The sequence below is a fragment of the Natator depressus genome, chromosome 2 (genome assembly GCF_965152275.1).
Source record: "Natator depressus isolate rNatDep1 chromosome 2, rNatDep2.hap1, whole genome shotgun sequence".
In the NCBI taxonomy this organism is placed as follows: Eukaryota; Metazoa; Chordata; order Testudines; family Cheloniidae; genus Natator; species Natator depressus.
The window spans coordinates 164,347,839-164,368,931 of record NC_134235.1 but is presented as its reverse complement, the minus strand read 5'-3'; the positions used below and the strand labels follow the sequence as shown (position 1 = coordinate 164,368,931).

The following is a 21,093-nucleotide window of genomic DNA, read 5'->3' as shown; positions in this document are numbered from 1 at the left end:
AGTTTTATTGCCAATGAAGTGATGGCACATAAACTATGAATAGGAAACCACTTCTTGCTGTCATGGCTTGAAATTGCTTTTCAGTCAAACATTTGCATCCCACCTATTTTATAACAAAGGAGTAGGCACACCAAGGCAGGACTTGACAAACTGAACTAGCAGGTAGAACTTTTCCTGGTAGGTAAGAAGCCTAATTCAACAATTTCTCCAGCATTCAAACTTTCATGTTTTAAAAAATTAAGGTTCTAATCCACATGCTTGTGAAGATACCTTTTAAATGTAAGGAAATGCAGTGCTGTCTTCCTGAGCTTGCAGGCAAATGTCACAAGTTTCTCAGCAGCTGCTCATAACTTTCCCAAACAATAGCTGAAGGAAATTAACCAGACTCTAGTCAGTTTCACAAGTGTCATTCAGAACCTTGTGAGCAGAAGTGACACTGTCATGAATTAGGCCACATTTTCTTAGCTGCTGCTCATAGCTGTCCCATGAAGCGGCAGAGGCTGCTACTGAAGATATTCACTCAGCAGTCAGGATGCTAAACAAGAGAAACAGACCCTTTCCCTTCCTAAGAGCTAGAAGGCACTGGAAGATAGTGAGGAAAAGAGAAAGAGAATTTACACCATTCCAGCACAGTTTATCGTACACATACTAGTTAGAGGATCATGTAAAAGACTGATACCAACACAGGGTCTAGGGACAGCACACTGGTATCGATCTCATCATCTTTCCCCTTTCTAAAATCTGCACTGAGGGCTGGAGTTTATGCAATGGTGCTACAACCAGAACTGTCTGGTGGCCAGACTCCCTTTCATCTTCCTTGTCAATCACTGGCTCGTAGGTATAGTCCCATGGAAGAGAACAGGGAAATTTTTCAAGCAGTGAACTAATGGGCAATTTATTGATCCAAGATGCTACTCTATGTGAAGGTGTATACACCAAAAGATACAGTTGGAATACAAGCTGTCAGGAACAGTATCCCTGATGATGCCACAGAACAACTGGTTGCTGAGCTCTGTGACTTTATCCTCACTCACAATTATTTCAAATTTGGTGACAACATATGCCTCCAGACCAGTGGCACCGCTATGGGCACCCGCATGGCCCCACAGTATGCCAACATTTTTATGGCTGACCTGGAACAACGCTTCCTCAGCTCTCATCCACTCACGCCCCTTCTCTACCTAAGCCACATTTTGCTGACATCTTCATCATCTGGACCCATGGGAAGGAAACCCTGGAAGAATTCCACCACAATTTCAATAGCTTCCACCCCACCATCCACCTCAGCCTGGATCAATTAACACGGGAGGTCCACTTCCTAGACACCACGGTGCAAATAAGTGATGGTCACGTTAACACCACCCTATACCGAAAACCACCGACCACTATGCCTACCTTCATGCCTCCAGCTTCCATCCCAGACACACAACACGATCCATTGTCTACAGCCAAGCGCTGAGGTACAACCGCATTTGCTCCAACCCCTGACAGAGACCAACACCTAAAAGATCTTCACCAAGCATTCTCAAAAGTACGATACCCACACGAGGAAATAAGGAAACAGATCAACAGAGCCAGACATGTACCCAGAAGCCTCCTGCTGCAAGACAAGCCCAAGAAAGACACCAACAGAACTCCACTGGCCATCACATACAGTTCTCAGCTAAAACCTCTCCAACGCATCATCAGTGATCTACAACCCATCCTGGACAACGATCCCTCACTTTCACAGGCCTTGGGAGGCAGGCCAGTTCTTGCCCACAGACAACCTGCCAACCTGAAGCATATTCTCACCAGCAACTACACACCGCACCATAGTAACTCTAACTCAGGAATCAATCCATGCAACAAACCTCGATGCCAACTCTGCCCACATATCTACACCAGCGACACCATCACAGGACCTAACCAGATCAGCCACACCATCACCAGTTCATTCATACACTGCATGTCCACCAGTGTAATATACACCATCATGTGCCAGCAATGCCCCTCTGCTATGTACATTGGCCAAACTGGACAGTCCCTACGTAAAAGGATAAATGGACACAAATCAGATATTAGGAATGGCAATATACAAAAACCTGTAGGAGAACACTTCAACCTCCCTGGACACACAATAGCAGATTTAAAGGTAGCCATCCTGCAGCAAAAAAACTTCAGGACCAGACTTCAAAGAAAAACTGTGGAGCTTCAGTTCATTTGCAAATTTGACACCATCAGCTCAGGATTAAACAAAGACTGTGAATGGCTAGCCAACTACAAAAGCAGTTTCTCCTCCCTTGGCGTTCACACCTCAACTGCTAGAAGAGGGCCTCATCCTCCCTGATTGAACTAACCTCGTTACCCCAGCCTGATTCTTGCTTGCATATTTATACCTGCCTCTGGAAATTTCCACTACATGCATCTGACGAAGTGGGTATTCACCCACGAAAGCTTATGCTCCAATACGTCTGTTAGTCTATAAGGTGCCACAGGACTCTTTGCCGCTTTTAGTTGGAATAGTGTGGCCTGCCACTTTAATTGTGCTCAAAAATAGCTGGCTGTGCATGAGCTACCATACGTACAAAGGAGGTTGACCTTGGCTCCTCTAATAAGCAACTAGTGCAAACATAAAAACCCTCTGAAGTTAACAGCTAGTTTTAACACAAGAAAGTAATCTGTAATTATTTTTACACCGTTTATCTTGTGATTTCATTTCATACTAGTTATATTAGGGGAGAGCTGTGAAACTGTTCATTCAAGTATATGAATTTGACAAGAGGGATATTTGGGGGCCTTTTGTCTTAATTTTAGGTAATCTGTCCAACTAAGAATGGGGTGGGGGGAGAGTCTGGGAGGAACATTAAATATTTTAATTCATTTAAATGTCTTGTCACCAGATAATTTAGCTCCTTCCTAGTGTTCCAATAACTGCTATACCAAGAATTCTTATTAATGCTCTTAGATAACACAAAGTGGAACCCTTTAAAGATGCTAGCTCACTTCATTGTCTCATTGAAAAAGAAAGCAAAAAGGTGTTAAAATGGCCTCCAATTCCGACCCAATTTATGTTGGGTAAGTTTTCCTTAGTACTCTGAGTTTAGTTATTAAATCTGGTCCTGGACTCATGCTAAAGAATAAATGGGGAAGAAGGGTGCACTAACAGGGGTTGCCAGTATTGATACATACAATATTATTCAGTTCATATCTTTTCCCACAGCATTTACCAAAGAGCAGCATCTCCCCATCTTCTAACTGCACCTAGTGCTATTTGAACCAAAGCTGACAGAGTGCTTCAGTACAAAACAATCACAAGTCTTCATGAGTAATATGCATACACCTTATTTGATGCCCATGATATCTTTCATGTATATAGCACTTTCATCCCAACTTTGCCAACCACAGATATATATATAGAGAGAGAGATAAAGTTATGAATTGTGCATTGCCAAGAACTCAAGGATTAACAAACACTCTTAGTCCTGAAAAAGTGCCATAGGATCTTTGATTTCCTTTTCAGAGGAAAAATGTAAGCATGTGTGTTTCTGCCATTTCTTTTTTCTTCTCCTCCCTCGAAAGCTTTTGTGTGATAGAATGCAAGAAAGGCTCAAGTCCACTGCAAAAGTTCCTGGGAAAACTGCAAAAAAACCTTTGGCATTACCACCAGTTATCTTAACCCAAACCTGCTTCCCTTAAATATTCTAACTGCCTGTGCTTTGAAGAACGACTAGCAGTAATAGTTCTGTGAAGATGTAATGAAAATGTGCAACCACAGACTGAAAAATAAATCAGGTTAAGCAAATCAAAAAGACTAACCAAAATGGATTACTTACAGTTCTGGTTACATGACTCAGAAAGGTCTCAGAGTTATCAGGCTGTGAAGAATAAAAATAAATGATTAAAATCAATTTAATCATTTCCAATATTTTTTACAATACATGTTTAAAAAAGCTTCCCCCATACCTCTCCCACCAAACAAAATAAATCATTCAGGCACAGAAATGATCTGCAGTATTATCAACAAGCAAATGGCACTGAGACAGACACACAAATGGAAATGCATCTTACGTTGTGTGAGCTTCTGAGTTCTTCTAACTACAGGGGCTCTCTTATTCCAAAGTTCTGGCATACAGTTACTTGTACAATAAGAGAGGACTAACACGTTGGAGACAGAAAAACAATGTCAAGAAGTTTCATTGTGTTATGCGTGATTTAGCTGTGCAACTCCCATTTTACCCTTTCACCCACTCATTCGTTGCTACCAGATACAAAACACATATATATGTGCGTCCTAAGGAGGGAAGTTAGGTGTTACCCTTTAGGTATTCGGGGTGCTAAAACCCACACACAGCTTTAGAAATAAGCTCAATTAGCAACTTTTAAAATTCTTTTTATTTTTATAAAAATTAAAGCTAGCCTATTAATCAATATGGACAAAATTCTGCCTTGACTCACTGGGCTTAACTCACTACAGCATTACTCCAGACTTATGCCACTGTAATAATCAATAGAGTTACACTAGTCTGAAACTAGTGGTGATTCACGCCCAGCGACTACAATGTGTTTGTAAAGGATTGCATTCAGGGCAGAATTTGGCCTCTCAGGTGAGAAGATACACCAGTTTAACGACCTTGCAGTATGAGATTACAATAGGATGGCGGCAGAAACATTTTATTTTGCTCAACACATATCAGAATTACTTGAGCCAAGCAGCCTTCACAGGTTAGAGAGAGAAACTTACCGATTTTTAAACTAAACTAATAATGCCAATGTATAAAGAGCCCATCATGCATAAAACAGCAGTCAACCTTTAAACCCCTAGAAAGACGTACATCCTGGGAAGAGACTGGATTCTGGGTAATATCTGTAAAGTCAATTTCAGACATCTGGCAGAGACAGCTCAAAGAAAAGGTGAAGGTAGATATTTTCCTTTTGTAATAAGAGTTTTATAATCATAGTTTATATTCATCTGTGCCTTCTGTCCTAAGGGATCCCAAATCACTACACAAACTGTGAACCCAATATGCAAATGATATTCAGAATAGGGATCACTTCATCCATCACTGAAATGCAGTCACATCTGGGGTAGAATGTGGCAGCTATTCAACGGCACTCAGCAACACTGCACAAGAGTTTAGGACAAGAAATGCAAAACAATACGATATCCAATTGCAAGTTCAGTTTTATTCTCTCCAATTAAAGTACAGACTAAAGGGACCGGCAATGAGGAGATGAAAGTAGGCAGCACAACCCTTCTTCTCACCGTCATAGCACTTGCTGACACAGAACCATGCACTAACTCAGGGTTGAGTAAAGAGAATTCAGTCTTGAGACACTTAATCTGAAAAGAGCTCTTCAAGAAAAAAGATGGTTCCAGTGCTCAAGCATATCTCCACTGAGACCAGTTCCTGATGCTAGGAAAACACTCAGCCCAGTTTAAAATGGCACAAGCACAGTAAGAAGAAAAAGAAAATGTGATTCCTTCTGTTGAATCACCTTGCTGGGATGAGTTTAACCTGCAACTGCGAGACTTTGAACAAGCTTGCAACTTGATCAGTGTTAACTGTAAAGACTTTGCAAAATGTAAACACACGAACACAATGTTTGCACAAGGCTAGGAGTACCAGCCACTGCCCAAGAGAGATTAGAACTGCTCCAATATATTGGCATGACCAGGAACTTGTGCCACCCAACCACGTCACAAGAGAATCAGAATGGGAGAGAATTGCAAATCTGACTCCACGGATTGGCAAATGAGAGCAGCTTCGGCCTGGAAGGTGCAGTTTTATTATTTTCTATTATTTTTGCTGGACACTCACCGGAGATCAGAGTCTTCTCTCATTAGAGGCAGAGTTTCTACCATCTTCAGGGAAGAGGAAATATAATCCTGCCGGAAATTCAGATTTTATCTTAACTGCGAATGCAGTTTAATGTCTGAAGCACGTAAAATACACTTACTAACAGTACCCACTTAATGTGCCTGCATAGAATTTGACAGCACATACATCCTGCACTAAGCCATAACCACTCTCACAGCTCAATAAAGATTAACAAGGAACCCTTTGATACACTGGTAACAACAAGGATAACCAGAGTCATTGTTATTAAATAATTATCTGAATTATTATTAAAAAATTAAATCCCTAACAGAGCAGTCATTGTACTGAAAATTCGTGCAGGGTAATTCTGTGTATAAATGGCTAAAAGACCCCCCACCTTTCCACAGAATGATGTTAATATGAATAGGAACTGATGCACAACAGTAGCGACAGAAGCTTTCTATACAGGAGATAGGCGGGGCAGGGCAGCTGTAACAGCAAGGGTGTCTTTTCATTGGTTTTAAAATTCTATTTTCTTACAATTCTTCCTTACAAACATGAAACTAAAATCAAGGTCTTCTCCCATAAACTAAGCATGCCCTAAAGTACGCTGCCTGCCTGTGGTTCCCTGCAGACCATATACTAGCGGAGAATGGTACAGTAGCCCGCTGGCCACACCCCCGTCTCTCAAGAACACCCCTTACATGATCTCTGTGTTGGATCCTCCAGGAGCAGGTGGAGCCAGCTATGCCAGTACCAAACTCTGGAGGAATCCCCAGCCAGGGGGTGCTCTGGGTTGTTTTCAGCATCTTTGTGTTCCCAGCTCAGTTCCAAGGGGTCAGACCATGGTATGGAATCTGTTCCTTTAGATACTGTGTTGAAAAATGATTGGGCACAATTTGTCTGAGATTCTCTTACTCTGGAAACATGCCAACACAGCCTTCTGTGTCAAAGAAATCTACTTGCAGCCATCATGCCATTAATAATTCAGCACTGGATATCATGCAGCAATTATGAATGTCTGATGTCCTTATAAGCAAATGAAAAAGGATAATTAGAATAGAGACCTACAGCAACCTTAACCATATCTGTTGATGTGCACCCTAGCTAAAATGCTCAGTCAGAAAGGGACTATAGGGAGATGGAAATTTATGTTGATCTGCAGAGATAAACAGGCACATGTCAAGTTTTTACGAATGGTGAATATGCAATTTTTGTGCTCACACTTTTTTTTTTCCAGATCCCATCTTTACAGTTTTGTATTTACATGACATATGCCGCTAGTCGAGTGTTTGGGGAATTCCATCATCTCTTTTGCTCTTCCCATCACAAGCCAGATACCCATACCAAAATCAGTACCGACCCTCTCATAATAAAGATGTGTGCGTGTGTGTGTGTGTGTGTTGTCTTATGTGAAACAAGGCCAAAAGCCAGACTTGCCAAATATCTGACAGTTCATAGGAAGGCCTTGCTGTTTAGCCAGTGCTCCCACATACTGAGCATGACATTCATAGCTTCCGAGCCAACTGTCAGGAGGGGATTTTTAACTTGTCTGCTTCTAAGTTTTTGAGCAGCCAGCTTTTGAGCAACCTTGCTCATTGCTCTCTCTCTCTCTCTGTGCGTTGCATTGCAGAGAGGGAGCAGAGAAGCCAACAAAGGGTGTGATGAATGAGGAGGCAACTTCTGGACTATCTGTTTCAGAGGGCAGCATCAGAACCATTCCCTCTATCCTCCTGGTTTAGTGGGGAGAGAGTAGAGAAAGGACTGCAGGATGTGAGATGGAAAAGGCAACCGTGGGAACCAGAGTGGTGGAAGAGAGACCTTAGGAACAATAGAGGAAGTGATGAAGAAAGAGGCAATGGAATATAAGGAACAGCAAATAGAGGACAGAGTGACAAGAACAGAGGAAGAAGGGTGAAGAGACAATGTAGCACCGGAGAGAGCAATGGGGAAGATACTTAGCAGAACAGAGTATAAGGCTCAAAAAAGAATGAGAGGAAAGGAGATGCATTGCCACTGTTAGCTTCAAGTGGTAGCAATCAGACTCTCCCATCTATCATCCAGTAGTCATCAACATCATGCAAATTAGAGAGACCTGCTTCACACAGACAGACAAAGGGGGGATATCTTGGCTCCATTAACGTCAATGGGAGTTTTGCCACTGACTTCGACAGAGCCAAGATTTCACCCAAAGAATTTAAACTAAGATTTTCAAAAGGAGCTAATGATTTTGCATGACCAACTTTAGGTACCTTAAGAAATTCTGAACATCTGAAAATCAAGATTGACACCCAAAAAGCAAGGCCTCTAAAATCCCTATTCACTTTTGTAAATTTTGGTCTTAAGCTTTATGCAGTAGATAATGACAGTTCTGGGTACTATCAGAAGTTGAAAGAAAATTGCCCCTCTTGCTTTAATAGGCCACTCACATTTATAGAACTAAACAATTTGATACCTTGATAGGGTAATAAAAATCTCACAGGTTAGTGGCTAATTTGACATCTCAAATATATCCCAGTGTCATCCTTTCTAAGAATGTTAAATAGATTACTTCTCCGATAGTAAATAGGTTCTGGCTCAGATCCAGTGATCCAGACAATAGGATATGCTAAGGGCCTCACAGCTGGAGTTCGGGTTTGCCCTTGGGTGGGTAAACAGCAGTGTTAGGTTTTGATTTGGGTCTCAGTTCACTCCTTCTCAATGCCCACAATGGCACCAAGCCTTCGTGCTTTTTCCACAATCTCTCTTTGATGCAACTCTCCCACCTTCAGACACCAGACTTTCATCACCTCCTCTCGCATTCTGACTCCCGTCTTAGACCTCACTGGCATTGCTAATCTTGTCATGAGGAGCTTTCCTCTGCCAATGCTTCTGAATCTCTCTGCTGACCCTAATATTATTCCAGTCACATCTCATATGCAAATAGTCAAATTCTGGAGTTGTCCACATGGAAGACCCAGACTTGATAAGAATGAGAGAGACATCAGTGGCCAGCACTGAGACACAGAAACCTTGTCAGTTATGAATCCCTTGGCCACGTGATCAAAAGGCCTTAAGGGGAGGCCACCTTATTTACAGTCTAAGAGGAGGACAAGGAAAAGAAGGTTTGTCATAAAAATAGGCTGCTATGATCATGTCTGCAGAAGCCAGAGCATGGAGATACGAACTGAACCAGAAGGCTGAAGCAAGGAAGGTAGTGTGTGGAAAGAGGGTGATAGTGAGGATTTTCAGGAGCAAACCAGAAGTCTGAGGCAAGGTGATGAGTGTTTGTGGATGGGGGAGGAAACCAAAGAAGAAGAGATGGTAGAAAAATGCCAGTTTCTTTGTGGGAAATTTAGGGGAGGTTGGAATTTTTTTTTTTCAAAAATTTTTCATGTTAAATTTTTCATTTTTTCTACGAAAAAAAATGAAACCAAAACCTAAAACCTTTGCATTTCTCCCTAAAACCAAAAATATTTAACCACATTTTACTGACTATTTTGGGGAGTTTGGTTGGTCTTTAGAAAAATTAAAATATTCAAATAAAAATTCAGGATTAAAAAATAAAAAGAGGTCATGTTCCATTAAAAAAAATGGTTTTGATGGAATATTTTCAGTCAAATCTACTAAGAATTCAAGGGAGGCAGGGAAGTTGTTAGAAACTTAGAGGATGGAATTAGGTGATGGGTAGAGGAACTGCAAAAAAGGAGTCCAGAATTTTCTCAATGCAATCCAATTGGTTCAGATTATTTTTATATATGCAAGGTATTTTTATGGCCATAACATGTGAACACCTCAAAATCTTTAATGTATTCATGAGGTAGGGATGTGGTGTTACCCCCATTTTACAGTTGGGGAACTGAGGCACAGAGACACTGTGCCTCAGTTCTTATCAGGGCTTATCAGGGCTTATCAGGGCTTATCTACACAGGTCACTCAGCCGAGTTAAGGCAAACTAAAGGTGTCAAGTCAACGCACATAAATTAAAGCATGTTAAACCCCCATATGGATGCTCTCACTCAGGAATAAAGTGGTCTTAGTTCACTCTAACATAATCCTTCTCATCATACACACCAAAAGTACAATATTTGTACCTTCTTCCTAAAATGCATTATCTGTATTCATGTGCACCCCTGACATGTTCATCACCAGTAACAGCATTTCAGGGGCAGCAAACACAATACATCACTTTTTTCCTATACAAAGTACATTCAAAGGATGGTTAGATTCATATTCAGTACAAGATTAAGCAGGGATTTGTTACGTGAAGTGTGAGACTAACAGAAATGTTTACAAGGAAGGAACTTGTTCAAGAATAACACTCCAACTCCGTATTAAAAAAGCCATCTGTTGCTTCCTGTCAACAATGCTTAGAAAAGATCACAAAATTTTTTTAAAAGTTCCACTCCTAAAGGAAACTGGCTAATGAAGTCAAAACAATGGATTAAGTTAAGTTGACTTAACGACAATCAAAGACATAAAAAATTACAACAAAAGAGAAGATAAGACCAAGGAATGTGCATCCACTTTCAAGTGAATATAGTGGGAGATCCCCTGTCCTCTTTGTTCATTTGAAAAAATAGAAAGTTCCCTCATCTTTGTTAATATTTAGATGATTAATGGGATTAACTTTGCTTTTCCTTTTGACTGCTGCTTTAAAGACACCTGAAAAGTAAGGAGAATGCAGCATTCTCCATCACTATATGGTTAACCTTAGCTTTTAATACTATGGTCCTTTTCAGGAAATGAACATGAGCTTCAACCTTTGTCTGATCAGCACATGATGAACTGGAGCAAAGACAGTTAAAGCAGACCCACCAGTCCAACTCTCCCCCCTTACCTACACACTCCATGTTAGTAAAATTTTACTTGTATGCAATCATCTCCTTAGAAACTAGCCAGAAGTACAGCTCAAGATTTTTAAGTGTAGAGAAGTCAACTAGAGATCCTACCTAAGGTAGTTATTACATTATTGGGCAGCTATGAAAAAAAAGTCCGACAAGTTAAATCAGCATGTGACCTCAACCAAAACACTGACTGAGGGCAGAGAAAGTAGAATAAGGTGGTATTGATTGAGGGAATCATTTTATGATAACACTGAGTAAAACGGAGCCAACAGTTATACAATAAAGCAGTCATCGCTGAGCCTAGCTTGTCAATATTTAATCTGAAGTTAACATATTAATCCACTCTTAGCTCCCTCAAGTAGAAGGTTAAGAAACCTTTTGCTCACCAACACCTATATTTATTAAACTAATTTAGACTAGAACAAAACTTGCCTCCAAAGTTAATGTTACAGGGGTTGGTTTTCTTTATTGAAAGACAAGTAGCAGCCCTCCTCAGCTGAACATCTGTATTTACTGAACATCTATGAGTGTATATTTTGCTGAAGTTAAAAAACCACAACACACAGTATGGCTGATGTATATTTTACAGACTTTATTGGGAAACTGATAGGCGTAGAGACAGCTTTTCCTTCCCATACTCCAGACACTCTACTCATTCGAAAATACTTTAAAAGGAGGGCAAAAATATGCTTAAAAAGCAAAATCCTGCAATCGATGCTGCAGTCCTGCTCTTGTTCTGTACACAGAACTGTCATTGCCAGAAAGAGAACCTTTGCACATGGACTAATTTGACAATAATGCTGTAAAAGCAGAATGAAGAATTTTGTCTAGATCACACATGCTTCTTTTCATTCTAAATGGTCCATGGACAGCAAAGCAGAGAGCATGTAACTCTATTTGCATGCCTAGTAAAGGCAAATGTACATGAAAGTTGCCTGCGGCATAAGAATACGAATGCCACTAAACAGTCTGAAACGAGTTACTGTTCCATGCATAAAAATGCTTCACACCCTAAATGTTACCATGAAAACAGAAAGGGGGGAGGAAATGCACTGTGTCTAGTGAATGCATCATATTGCTGGATTTAGGTTTTAGTTATTGCTGCCTTAATCATCTACATTTAGCATTACAGAAAGGCATCAGCTTTCTTCTAGTACTGCAACAGTTATATTCCAAACTGAATCATGATAGGAACTTGAAGCCAACTTAGAAAAAGAGTACAATCATTATCTGAACAGGAACTATTTTTATGGATCTGGGAAACTACCCTGACAAGCACTGCAACTTTATTCTTCTGTAGTTTACTACAGTTCTATTCATGCCAATATCAAATACAAAAACATTTTGCTAGATGTAATGTTTGTGCAGACACTTTAACTGAAGAGTAGGAAAATTCCGTTTTTGTTGTTATAATTGTTGAAGAACAAAGCACACATACTGAGTCTGATTTTCATTGCATTTTGGATGCACACTAGAATATTGCATAGGATGCATTAGGACATGAACACATTTATAGCTGCTATCTTTCATTTTTTATTAAATTCTCTTTGCAATTCTCCATATATTTCTATAGCTTTCATGGAACAATAGTGACTCCCTCTGGTGGCCAAAGTAATACATGTCTCTAGTGGATATAAACTGCAAGACATATTTCAAAGGCACTACACTGAAATCTTGTTGGGTTTTTATTTGTAGACCCACAGAGATTTAAGAGTGGCTTCAGGCTATGAGATTGAAGAGCTCTTTTAGCTCATGCAGTAGAATCTCATGTTTTTAGATCAAACAACGTACCTGGAGTGTGGCACTACATTTATTAGACACACATCATTGTATTGTACAAAGAGTGCGGTTCCAGATAGGGGAGACAAAAAGCCAAGTTAGAAATGGTTCCACATACAGCAATGGGAAATCTGGGGGGGGGAAAGACTGTTAGAAAAAGGTTAAATGATCAAGTCAAAAGTGTCACTATTACTGCTTTCGCTGTTCCCTCCTTAATTCAGAACTACTGTACGTAGATATATGCATCCCAAAAGAGCAACCACACTTTAATTGTGTCATTTAATTTGAACATCTAGTATGTCTGGTTTTCTGCTCATCACATCTTTATATTGCTCAATTTATTTTTCTACATTGACTTTTATGTCTGTGTGATATAGTCTGGATCACATTCACTTCCACACTTACAATAGTCAACGACATCATAATACTGATGAATAAACACAAAAATGTTACCACTTCAAATACAATACAGTGAGCCCCATGCTTGGAGCTACATCAAAGGGGAGTATGACACCTCTGTGACATGCACTCCTAACACCAAAGAAAGCCTTCCATGGAGGTTTTCGCACTAGGGAATGGATGATGACAAGGCAGGCACTGGAGAGGCAAATCTAAACTCTGTCAGGTATCATCATCCCCATTCCCACTCCCCAAACCCTTCAATCAAACCACAAAATGCAGCAACATTACTGCTGTTTCCCTTTCCATGCTGTAGGCCGGGGTGGTCAACAAGAAGGAGGTGGTAAGAAGGAGCCAGAATTTACCAATGTACATTGCCAAAGAGCCACAGAGTAATACATCAGCTCCCCCACCCTGCTCCCAGTGCCTCCTGCCCACCGGCATCCCCGCCAATCAGCACCTCCCCCTCCATCCCCGCACCTCCTGGTCAGCTGTTTTGCGGCGTACAGGAGGCTCTGGGAGGAGGGGGGAGGAGCGAGGGCACGGTACACTCAGGGGAGGGGGTGGGAAGGGGTGGAGTGGGGGCAGGGCCTGTGGCAGAGCCAGGGTTGAGCAGTGAGCACCCCCCGGCACATTGGAAAGTTGGCACCTGTAGCTCCAGCCCCGAAGTCAGTGCCTATACAAGGAGCCACATATTAAATTCTGAAGAGCTGCATGTGGCTCCGGAGCCACACGTTGGCCACACCTGCTGTAGACCCTCCCGTGGCAGGGGATTCCAGGGTCAGCAACAAGTTGAGGGAATCCTCGGCAACATGGCTTTGGAGAGACTGGTGCTGTCCTACAGAACAAGAAGACAAAGGCTTGGTACCTGTGCAGAAGGAAGGTGCCTTTGCTTGGATGACCTCTGCTTCTAATCAATCACCTAAAATCTGTGAGCATCTCAGGGAATCCACAAACTCAAGTGGTGGAACCCCTTGATTTTTTTGGGTGGAAATAGAGGAAGCAACTCCTCAAACAAAAGAATCAGAATGAACCTGCAAGTGCAAACACATGGAGTTTCAACTGTCCTATGAGGGTTATGGCCACATACGAGGGCACTGGACCTAGTATCTGGAGGGGGGTGGGAATACAATATGTCCCTATCAACAGTATGGTTAGTTAGATCACTCCTTAGTTCTCTGTACCTAGGTTTTTTATGGCTCTAAAATTCTCTTACAGGAAAAAAAAGAAAAGAAAAGAAAAACAAAAACAACAACAAAAAAAAAACAACGATAGCATTCAAGGAACGAACAAGCCATAGCTGCTTCAAATTCAGTTCAATCAAAAGAATTTGATACAATTTTCCAGTGACATATTTACTGATTTCAGCTGGAATCCAGCATCACATCTGGCAGAGATGAATAGCTGCTCATTTTCAGTTTTAAGTGCAGCTTGGTCACTGTCATCATAGCCCAGAGGATTTGAAGGTCACACCCCATTAAAGAAAGTTAATGATCCCACATCTTCCAGTACTCAGATCCCACTTAGAATGAAATTGGAGAGGCCAATCCTTTAGCTGCAATCTGAGGCTATCACCGTACAACAAATGGTGTTTCAGTCAAAACGTCCAAAGAAAATCTGTTCCAGGGTCATATTAAAAATGGACAGACTGCGAACATGGGGATGCTTCTGTATTTTTCATGGGAAGAGATATTTTTAAGTAAATTAAATGGGATGAGGATAAAAAGCCTGACTGTCACAGCTGTTCAAAAAAGGGACATGAAGGTGATCTATAATCCGTCAAAAGTTTTGGGAGGCAAATATTCACATAACCACATGGAAAGCTGGGTTAAGAAGTTCTTGGTAGAAACAGCCAAGCTTCCCTTAAACCACAGACACAAAATAATATTCTCCCTTGGGTTTCTCCCCCTTTCTTTTTTCCCCCCATTCCTAGCCTCCATTTTTCCTCCTACATCAGAATATGTTTTCACTCAGAGTAACTTGAGCTGGTTTTGTCACTGTTTTTAAATGTTTCACTTTAGTTTTTCTCTCTCCTCAAGACATTTTCTGTTCTCATATGACTCTTCTCCCCCAATTATTTTTATCTTTCATGTTTTGTGCTTTCTCCTCTCCTGTCTCTGTCCCATTCTCTCCTGCTTACTTCCCCAATCCTTTTGGGATGAGACCAGAGCACAGGTTCTGCTCACGGTCCAAATGGGGGCAATTATTTTGGTAAGTAAGCCTGAAATTTGAAGGTGCCACCCTTCAAAGATGGACAAACTGGCAGCACAGATAAAGAGCTACTTAAGTGAGAAAACCTGGAGAAAACAGAAAGAGAAGGAACCAAAAGAGTTAACTTCCATACAAAACATAAAGTTCAGTCTGTGGGTAGGTTACAGTAAAGCATGCATAGCTGGGTCAGCGCACTCTGAGCTTCCACGATTACAACAGCTATTTATTACAGTGATGTCAAAATGGCAACACTGCGAGGTATGTAGAATGTTTTGGCAACTAGCTGACAAAAAGATGAAGGGTGCAAAAGTCAAGTCACGATTTTCCTGGTAAACATCACTGGTTAACTGTGCCTTAAACCTGACAAGCCAAACAGTGATAGGGCCCATTGAACTGATGGAGTCATTTTAAGATGTGAGCGGATGTGCGCCTCAAGGTTCAAGCTTTAAGTCACATTTAGTTAATGCAAGACATGCAACAGGATGTCTGAGGGGCCTCAGAGGTATCAAGTTTTGATTTTTTTTTTCTTTTTAAAGATACAGTACCCTGACAGGCTGTTAGTGAAAGACAACAGAACCACTGCAGGGGGAGGATGAAAATTAACTTTCTCAGTGCATCTTTGATTTTTTTTAAAATACTTCCTAGAATCCAGAAGTGACCTGGAAATAAAATAATTCATTTGCCTTCTTTATTTTCTTAGCAATGGGTGAACTGAACAATGCTTGGAGCTTCAAGTAAAACCACAGAATGTTTAAGGGCCAAATTTTCCCTTTCTTTTCTGTTGCACTACAGGCCATATTAAGCAGCACACCCATGTATTTGGGCTCCAGACCAGACTGACCAATTTTGGGGATGTCTGGGCTGGGTCAAGGGAGCAGAGAGCAACTCTGTGGTCAGGTCACGCCCAGAGCCCCTTTAGATGACAAGCGGCTCATGCAAATAAGCTTCCTGAGCATCTTCTTCTCTCTCTATCCCCTGCACAAGGCTCAGAGAAGCTACAGGCATCAAAGACCCTTTACCAAACTGCGCAGGGCAAAAGCGGAGGAAAGAGAACTTCTCTTAGAGGTTAGGATGGTTGGGAAAGTGTTAAGGGGCTATGCTGTCGCTTGTCTCTGAGGGGAGATCCTCAGCCTAACTGAGCCCACTGTCCCTTGCTGATGGATGGATAGATACTCCCCTTTCTTCCTAGAACAAGTCTTTCTGGACACTGATGTCAGCTAGAGAAAGCCCTCTCAGCCAGAGATGACCCGTGCCTGGCGATAGTGGGGGAGGGCCGGGGGGGGGGGCAGAGTGAGGACAGCTGGCTTCAGCAGTGTTACTGAGCATGCTCACTGCATATGAACATGCTCAGTAGCCAAGCAGCAAATCTGGGGGGGGGGCATGTGACCCCGCATGCCCCCTCCCCCCACGCGTCATCTCTGCCTGTGGTTGAGGCTCGCTGATGAACATGGGAAGGAGCTGTGCTATGGAACAGTAATAACTCCATTCTGAAATGAATTCTTTGACAGAATCAACTTTGCTTTAAACTCCAGAATAGCCCTGCACATCTCCTCTGAGCAGGTAACCCACCTATCAAACTAACCACACCTGAACATAAATGCTTTCTTAAATCAGAGTGCTATGGACACCACTGGAGTCTAAATTCCACCCTCAGCATTCATCAACTGTTCAGTAACTTCCTTCTGAAGATCATAAGATTTCCTTCAAGCAAGCTGACAAGATGGTTATTCAAGGCCAGTGTGACCCAGAAGCCCATTCATGCCAGCTGGCACATGGTTCACTGGTCGTTAACAGCAACTCCTAACAGGCCTGACAAACTCACTACACCTAGCACACCACTTTCATAATATTTATTCATAAAGAATATCATATGAGATCTTAAATGAAAGCCATGTCAAACTGGTTATGAATAGTGTCATAAAATGTATGTACCAAAACGATGCAAGGAGTTGTGTACATATACTGGAAATGTGTTTTTATAGTCTGTATTAAGGCAAAGTTGATAAACAGTTTTCTGTCAGAAAAATTTACCTATCTCCGTTCACATGCAGATTAAGCATTGTAAGTCAGCTCCATGGAGGCTCCACTGACATGTGAAGTGAACAGGGGGATGAGAAGCCAAAAGGGAGGCCAGATACTGGAGAGGAAACCACAGAGGGCTGCCCTGTCTCTGGAGGCAGACAATAAACTTTTGGGAATGTAAGGAGAAGACAAAAAGAAAACCTGTTATACTGCACCAAGGAGGTAAACAGACAGCATGTTTACATTCATGAAAATGGGATCCCAACTATGCCTTGGTTGGAAACACTGCTAAGGACATTTAGGGTGAGAACAGCTTCTTAGACAGATGGTTACTCACAATCTCTTAAGTCTTAATTTTTGATAATAAATTTATGATTGTTTTCACTATAAATATAGCTCAGTGCTATGATATTGTGCAAGAAGTGGATCCTAAGCTGACTCAAACAAGCTGGTGTGTACACTGTCCTTGGCAATAGCCGACCTGGTATTACTATCGGTTTTCAGTGGATAAGGGGCTGAATACTACGGGGGAAGGCTTCAAAGGGGCTCAGGGGCTGGGATACACCTACTGTTAACCTGCAAGGCAAGGGAACAGCTGGTAGAGCCCAAAGAAGATTGTTTGGGTGGCTAACAGGCTGGAAGTGTCAGGGAGCTAGCACCCAATTAAGCACCAGCGAGTCTCCGTCTTGCAGGGGGGTAGGTGACTCTCAGTCCTGGGCACCCCCAAGAACCTTTACAGCCAGGCAGGATACCAATTCCTAGTCCTGGACATACACAAGAACATACAATAATTCTGTAACTCAATATATATATTTCATTGACTGTTGTGTCAAAGCGGTTCATTCGGTTATATGGCTGATTTCCCTTTACACTAAACACAAGCTCTTCTCAAAGGAAGCACAGAAGATCATTTTGTACCTTGGTATCATTTTGATTTTTAATTTATTTTCTTTTCATTGACATCTTTCTGTCTCTATTTTTTCTCACTTCTTCCCTGACCAACATTCATTGTCCATAACCTTTAAGCCAATTACTCCCCATCACAGTGTTCTTTCCTAAAAGCAACTGAACGAAACCTCTACATAACAGCTTAACCACTGAGACATTACACTCAGATAAGATTGCACCAGTGCATTAGCACAGCTCAGGTAGGATTTTCAGATCCCTTGCATATTTGGGTGCCAAACTGCCCTCCAAAGACTGGTTCAGAACCCTTGCATTAGGCGAGATGCTGTGCTAAGAGCCTCTAAGGGGTACAGCACAGAACTCACAGCACAGAGAAAGGGGGAGCTGTGGTGGCTTTACGCCACCTTTGCACCATCCCAATCCTGAAGGATGGAGAGGCTGGGGGGCCTATCTAATTATGGCTGCCCTGTAGGTCGCAGCACTGCACAGAATCTCTGCAATGCTACATGCTGTGGACCCGTTCCCAACACATGCTTCCTAATCCCCTTCTTGTCTATATGCTGGGAATCGCCACGGGGTTCTTAGAAGGCAGTGCCTATGCTGGGAAATCCTCCCCTGGCTGCAACTAAGGATTTAAGGGTCCCTTTACTCTGCTCCTTTCCCCTCCAATATAAATGGGCCAGAGTAAGGGCAAGGTTCTCACCCATAGTGTATATGGCCATGCATGCTTCTGATTCTTTTTTCATTTTAAATCTTTTTCTATAAAATTCAACCATGTTTAATTTTCAAAATAAACAAATAAATAAAATGAGACCACTCAAGATCAATTTTAATTCCTACCATCCATTATACAGTGTCCCTAAAAATGTAAGCAAAATCAATTGCGTCAGATCTAATCCAATTAAATAAAGCGCATAAAAGAACAGTTATTATTTTCATTTGAGTTGGATTATAAAAGCTAGAGTAAAATCACCCTTTTCAAGTCAGAGGAACTGAAATGACAATGAAAAGCAAGCAGTATGTGAACACCTAACAACAGCTGGCTTATATTTTAGCTCCTGAAACTCTGAACAGCTGCATTGAGTTGATACATGAGGGCCCTGATGTCATTGCTAAGCTTCAAGATGCCTTGTTTATTAGAAACTGGGAGAAAGAGCTTCTTTGGAAACAGACATTCAAGCTGAAAATACTTGATAAATTCCACATTCAGAAGAAACAAAATGTATGTAAATTTCATTAGCTTCAACAATCTAGCAGCCAACATGCCACTGAGAGTTGAGTTACAGTACTCAGTATCAACCACCAGGAGGATTATGCTGGCAAGAACTATGTTAGGTTAGATGGATTTAATAATTTATACTAGAGCCATGCATTAATTACTTCTGTGTGGGAACCAAATGGTTAATCCTGGGGGAATTCTGCGCCACTGCGCAATACAGAATTTTGCAGAAATTAATGTTGGGCATGCAGAATTTCCTTTTTCCCCCCACAGAAATGGGCTGCAGAGATGTTGGCTGCCACTAGGGGCTGCTGGACCTGGCAGAGCCCAACTCAAAAACAGAAGACAAGGCTATTTCTCCCTCTGGACCCCTGGGCTCTAGGAGGGTAGGGAGTGTGAGTGTCTGGGCTGGGGGAGAGAGGGGAGGGCGCAGCTGGGCTCTGGGGTGTGAGTGGGCTCTGGGGGGAAGGATGTGAGGTCCCTGCAGGTGGCCTCTGGGGAGGGGAGAGGGGAGTGAATGTCTGGGCTGGGGGGATCATGGATGGACACTGGACGGGTAGGGGGTGTGAATGTCTGGGCTCTGGGGGCAGCCGCTGGGCTCTGGGGGGAGGGGGTGTGAGTGGGCTCTGTGGGTGAGGGATGTGTGTGTCTGGGCCGGGGGGCCATGCCCGGACTCTGGGGATATGGAGTGAGTATCCAGGCCGGAGGGTGGGGGCTGCAGCTAGCCTCTGGGGGGAGTATCTGGGCGGGGGGGGTGCGGTTGGGCTATGAGGGGGGAGAGTGTGTGAGTGTCTGGGCAGGGGGTGCCAACGGATGGGCTCTGGAGGGTAGGTGGTGTGAGCGTCTGGGCTGGGCAGAGGAACCATGGCTGGGCTCTCGGAGCGGGGGAGAGGGGATGTGGGTTTCTGGCACCCCAGCTGGACTCTGGCGGGGAGGGGACAGAAAAACAGGAACTGGATTGTTGTAGGGGTTTCTTTAACTCTACTCCAAGGGGAATTTTTGTGTGTGTCTGTATTGTTAGACATAGTTTCTGACAGGTATTTTAAAATAAATTACCAAAATAATTGAAACAGGTGTGATTATATAGTGTTATTTTGACAACATTTGCAGAATTATGCAGAATTTTAAAATATTGTACCCAGAATTTTTAATTTTTTGTCACAGAATTCCCCCAGGAGTAAATGGTGTTACTAAAAGCTACATATCTTGGAATGAGTACAGATAAGTTTGTGTTTAAGTGGCAAATCATAAATTGGCAAAACATGGGCTACTACATCCTTTCACTCATTATTCTCAAGTTTAAGATCTCAGTCAAGTGCTCTGAGCATGGGATGCCTAAAAAAAATCACTTAAAGCTTGGGATCCGTACATAAAGTAGACAGCTCTGCTCCTCCTAAACAACAGAATTGTTTACCGTATGGATCAGTCGTTCCCAAACTTGTTCCACCGCTTGTGCACGTAAAGTCCCTGGCGGGCCGGGCCAGTTTGTTTACCTGCCACATCCGCAGGTTCAGCCAATCGCAGCTCCTGGTGGCCGCAGTTCGCTGCTCCAAGCCAATGGGAGCTGTGGGAAGCGGTGTGGGCCGAGGTATATACTGGCCACCGCTTCCCGCAGCTCCCATTGACCTGGAGCAGCGAATCGCAGCCACTGGGAGCCGTGATCGGCCAAACCTGCGGACACGGCAGGTAAACAAACCAGCCCGGCCCGCCAGGGGCTTTCCCTGCACAAGCGGCGGAACAAGCCTGAGAACCACTGGCATGGATAAAACTTGTTTGTATGGGTAACAGAACTATAAAGGTCTGAAATTGTGGAGCAAAACCCTGCAGGATCTAAGAACCACCACAGACTTCACCACTTTCCATTCCAAGTGGAAGATGCATATCCTCAACCTTGCCCTCAGTAATAAAACACATACTACAGCATGTGTTA

The 21,093-nt window shown here is 42.5% G+C and overlaps 1 protein-coding gene across 3 annotated transcripts in view; it reads right to left on the bottom strand.

The window, feature by feature from the left end:
* Nucleotides 1–21,093, bottom strand: part of TNS3 (tensin 3) — a 251,931-nt gene that overhangs the window by 168,905 nt on the left and 61,933 nt on the right. For all 3 annotated transcript variants that reach the window (XM_074945256.1, XM_074945258.1, XM_074945257.1), the window contains exon 4: nucleotides 3,816–3,857. The gene's annotated coding sequence lies outside the window, so the exon portion shown is untranslated. The remainder of the gene's footprint in view (nucleotides 1–3,815; nucleotides 3,858–21,093) is intronic.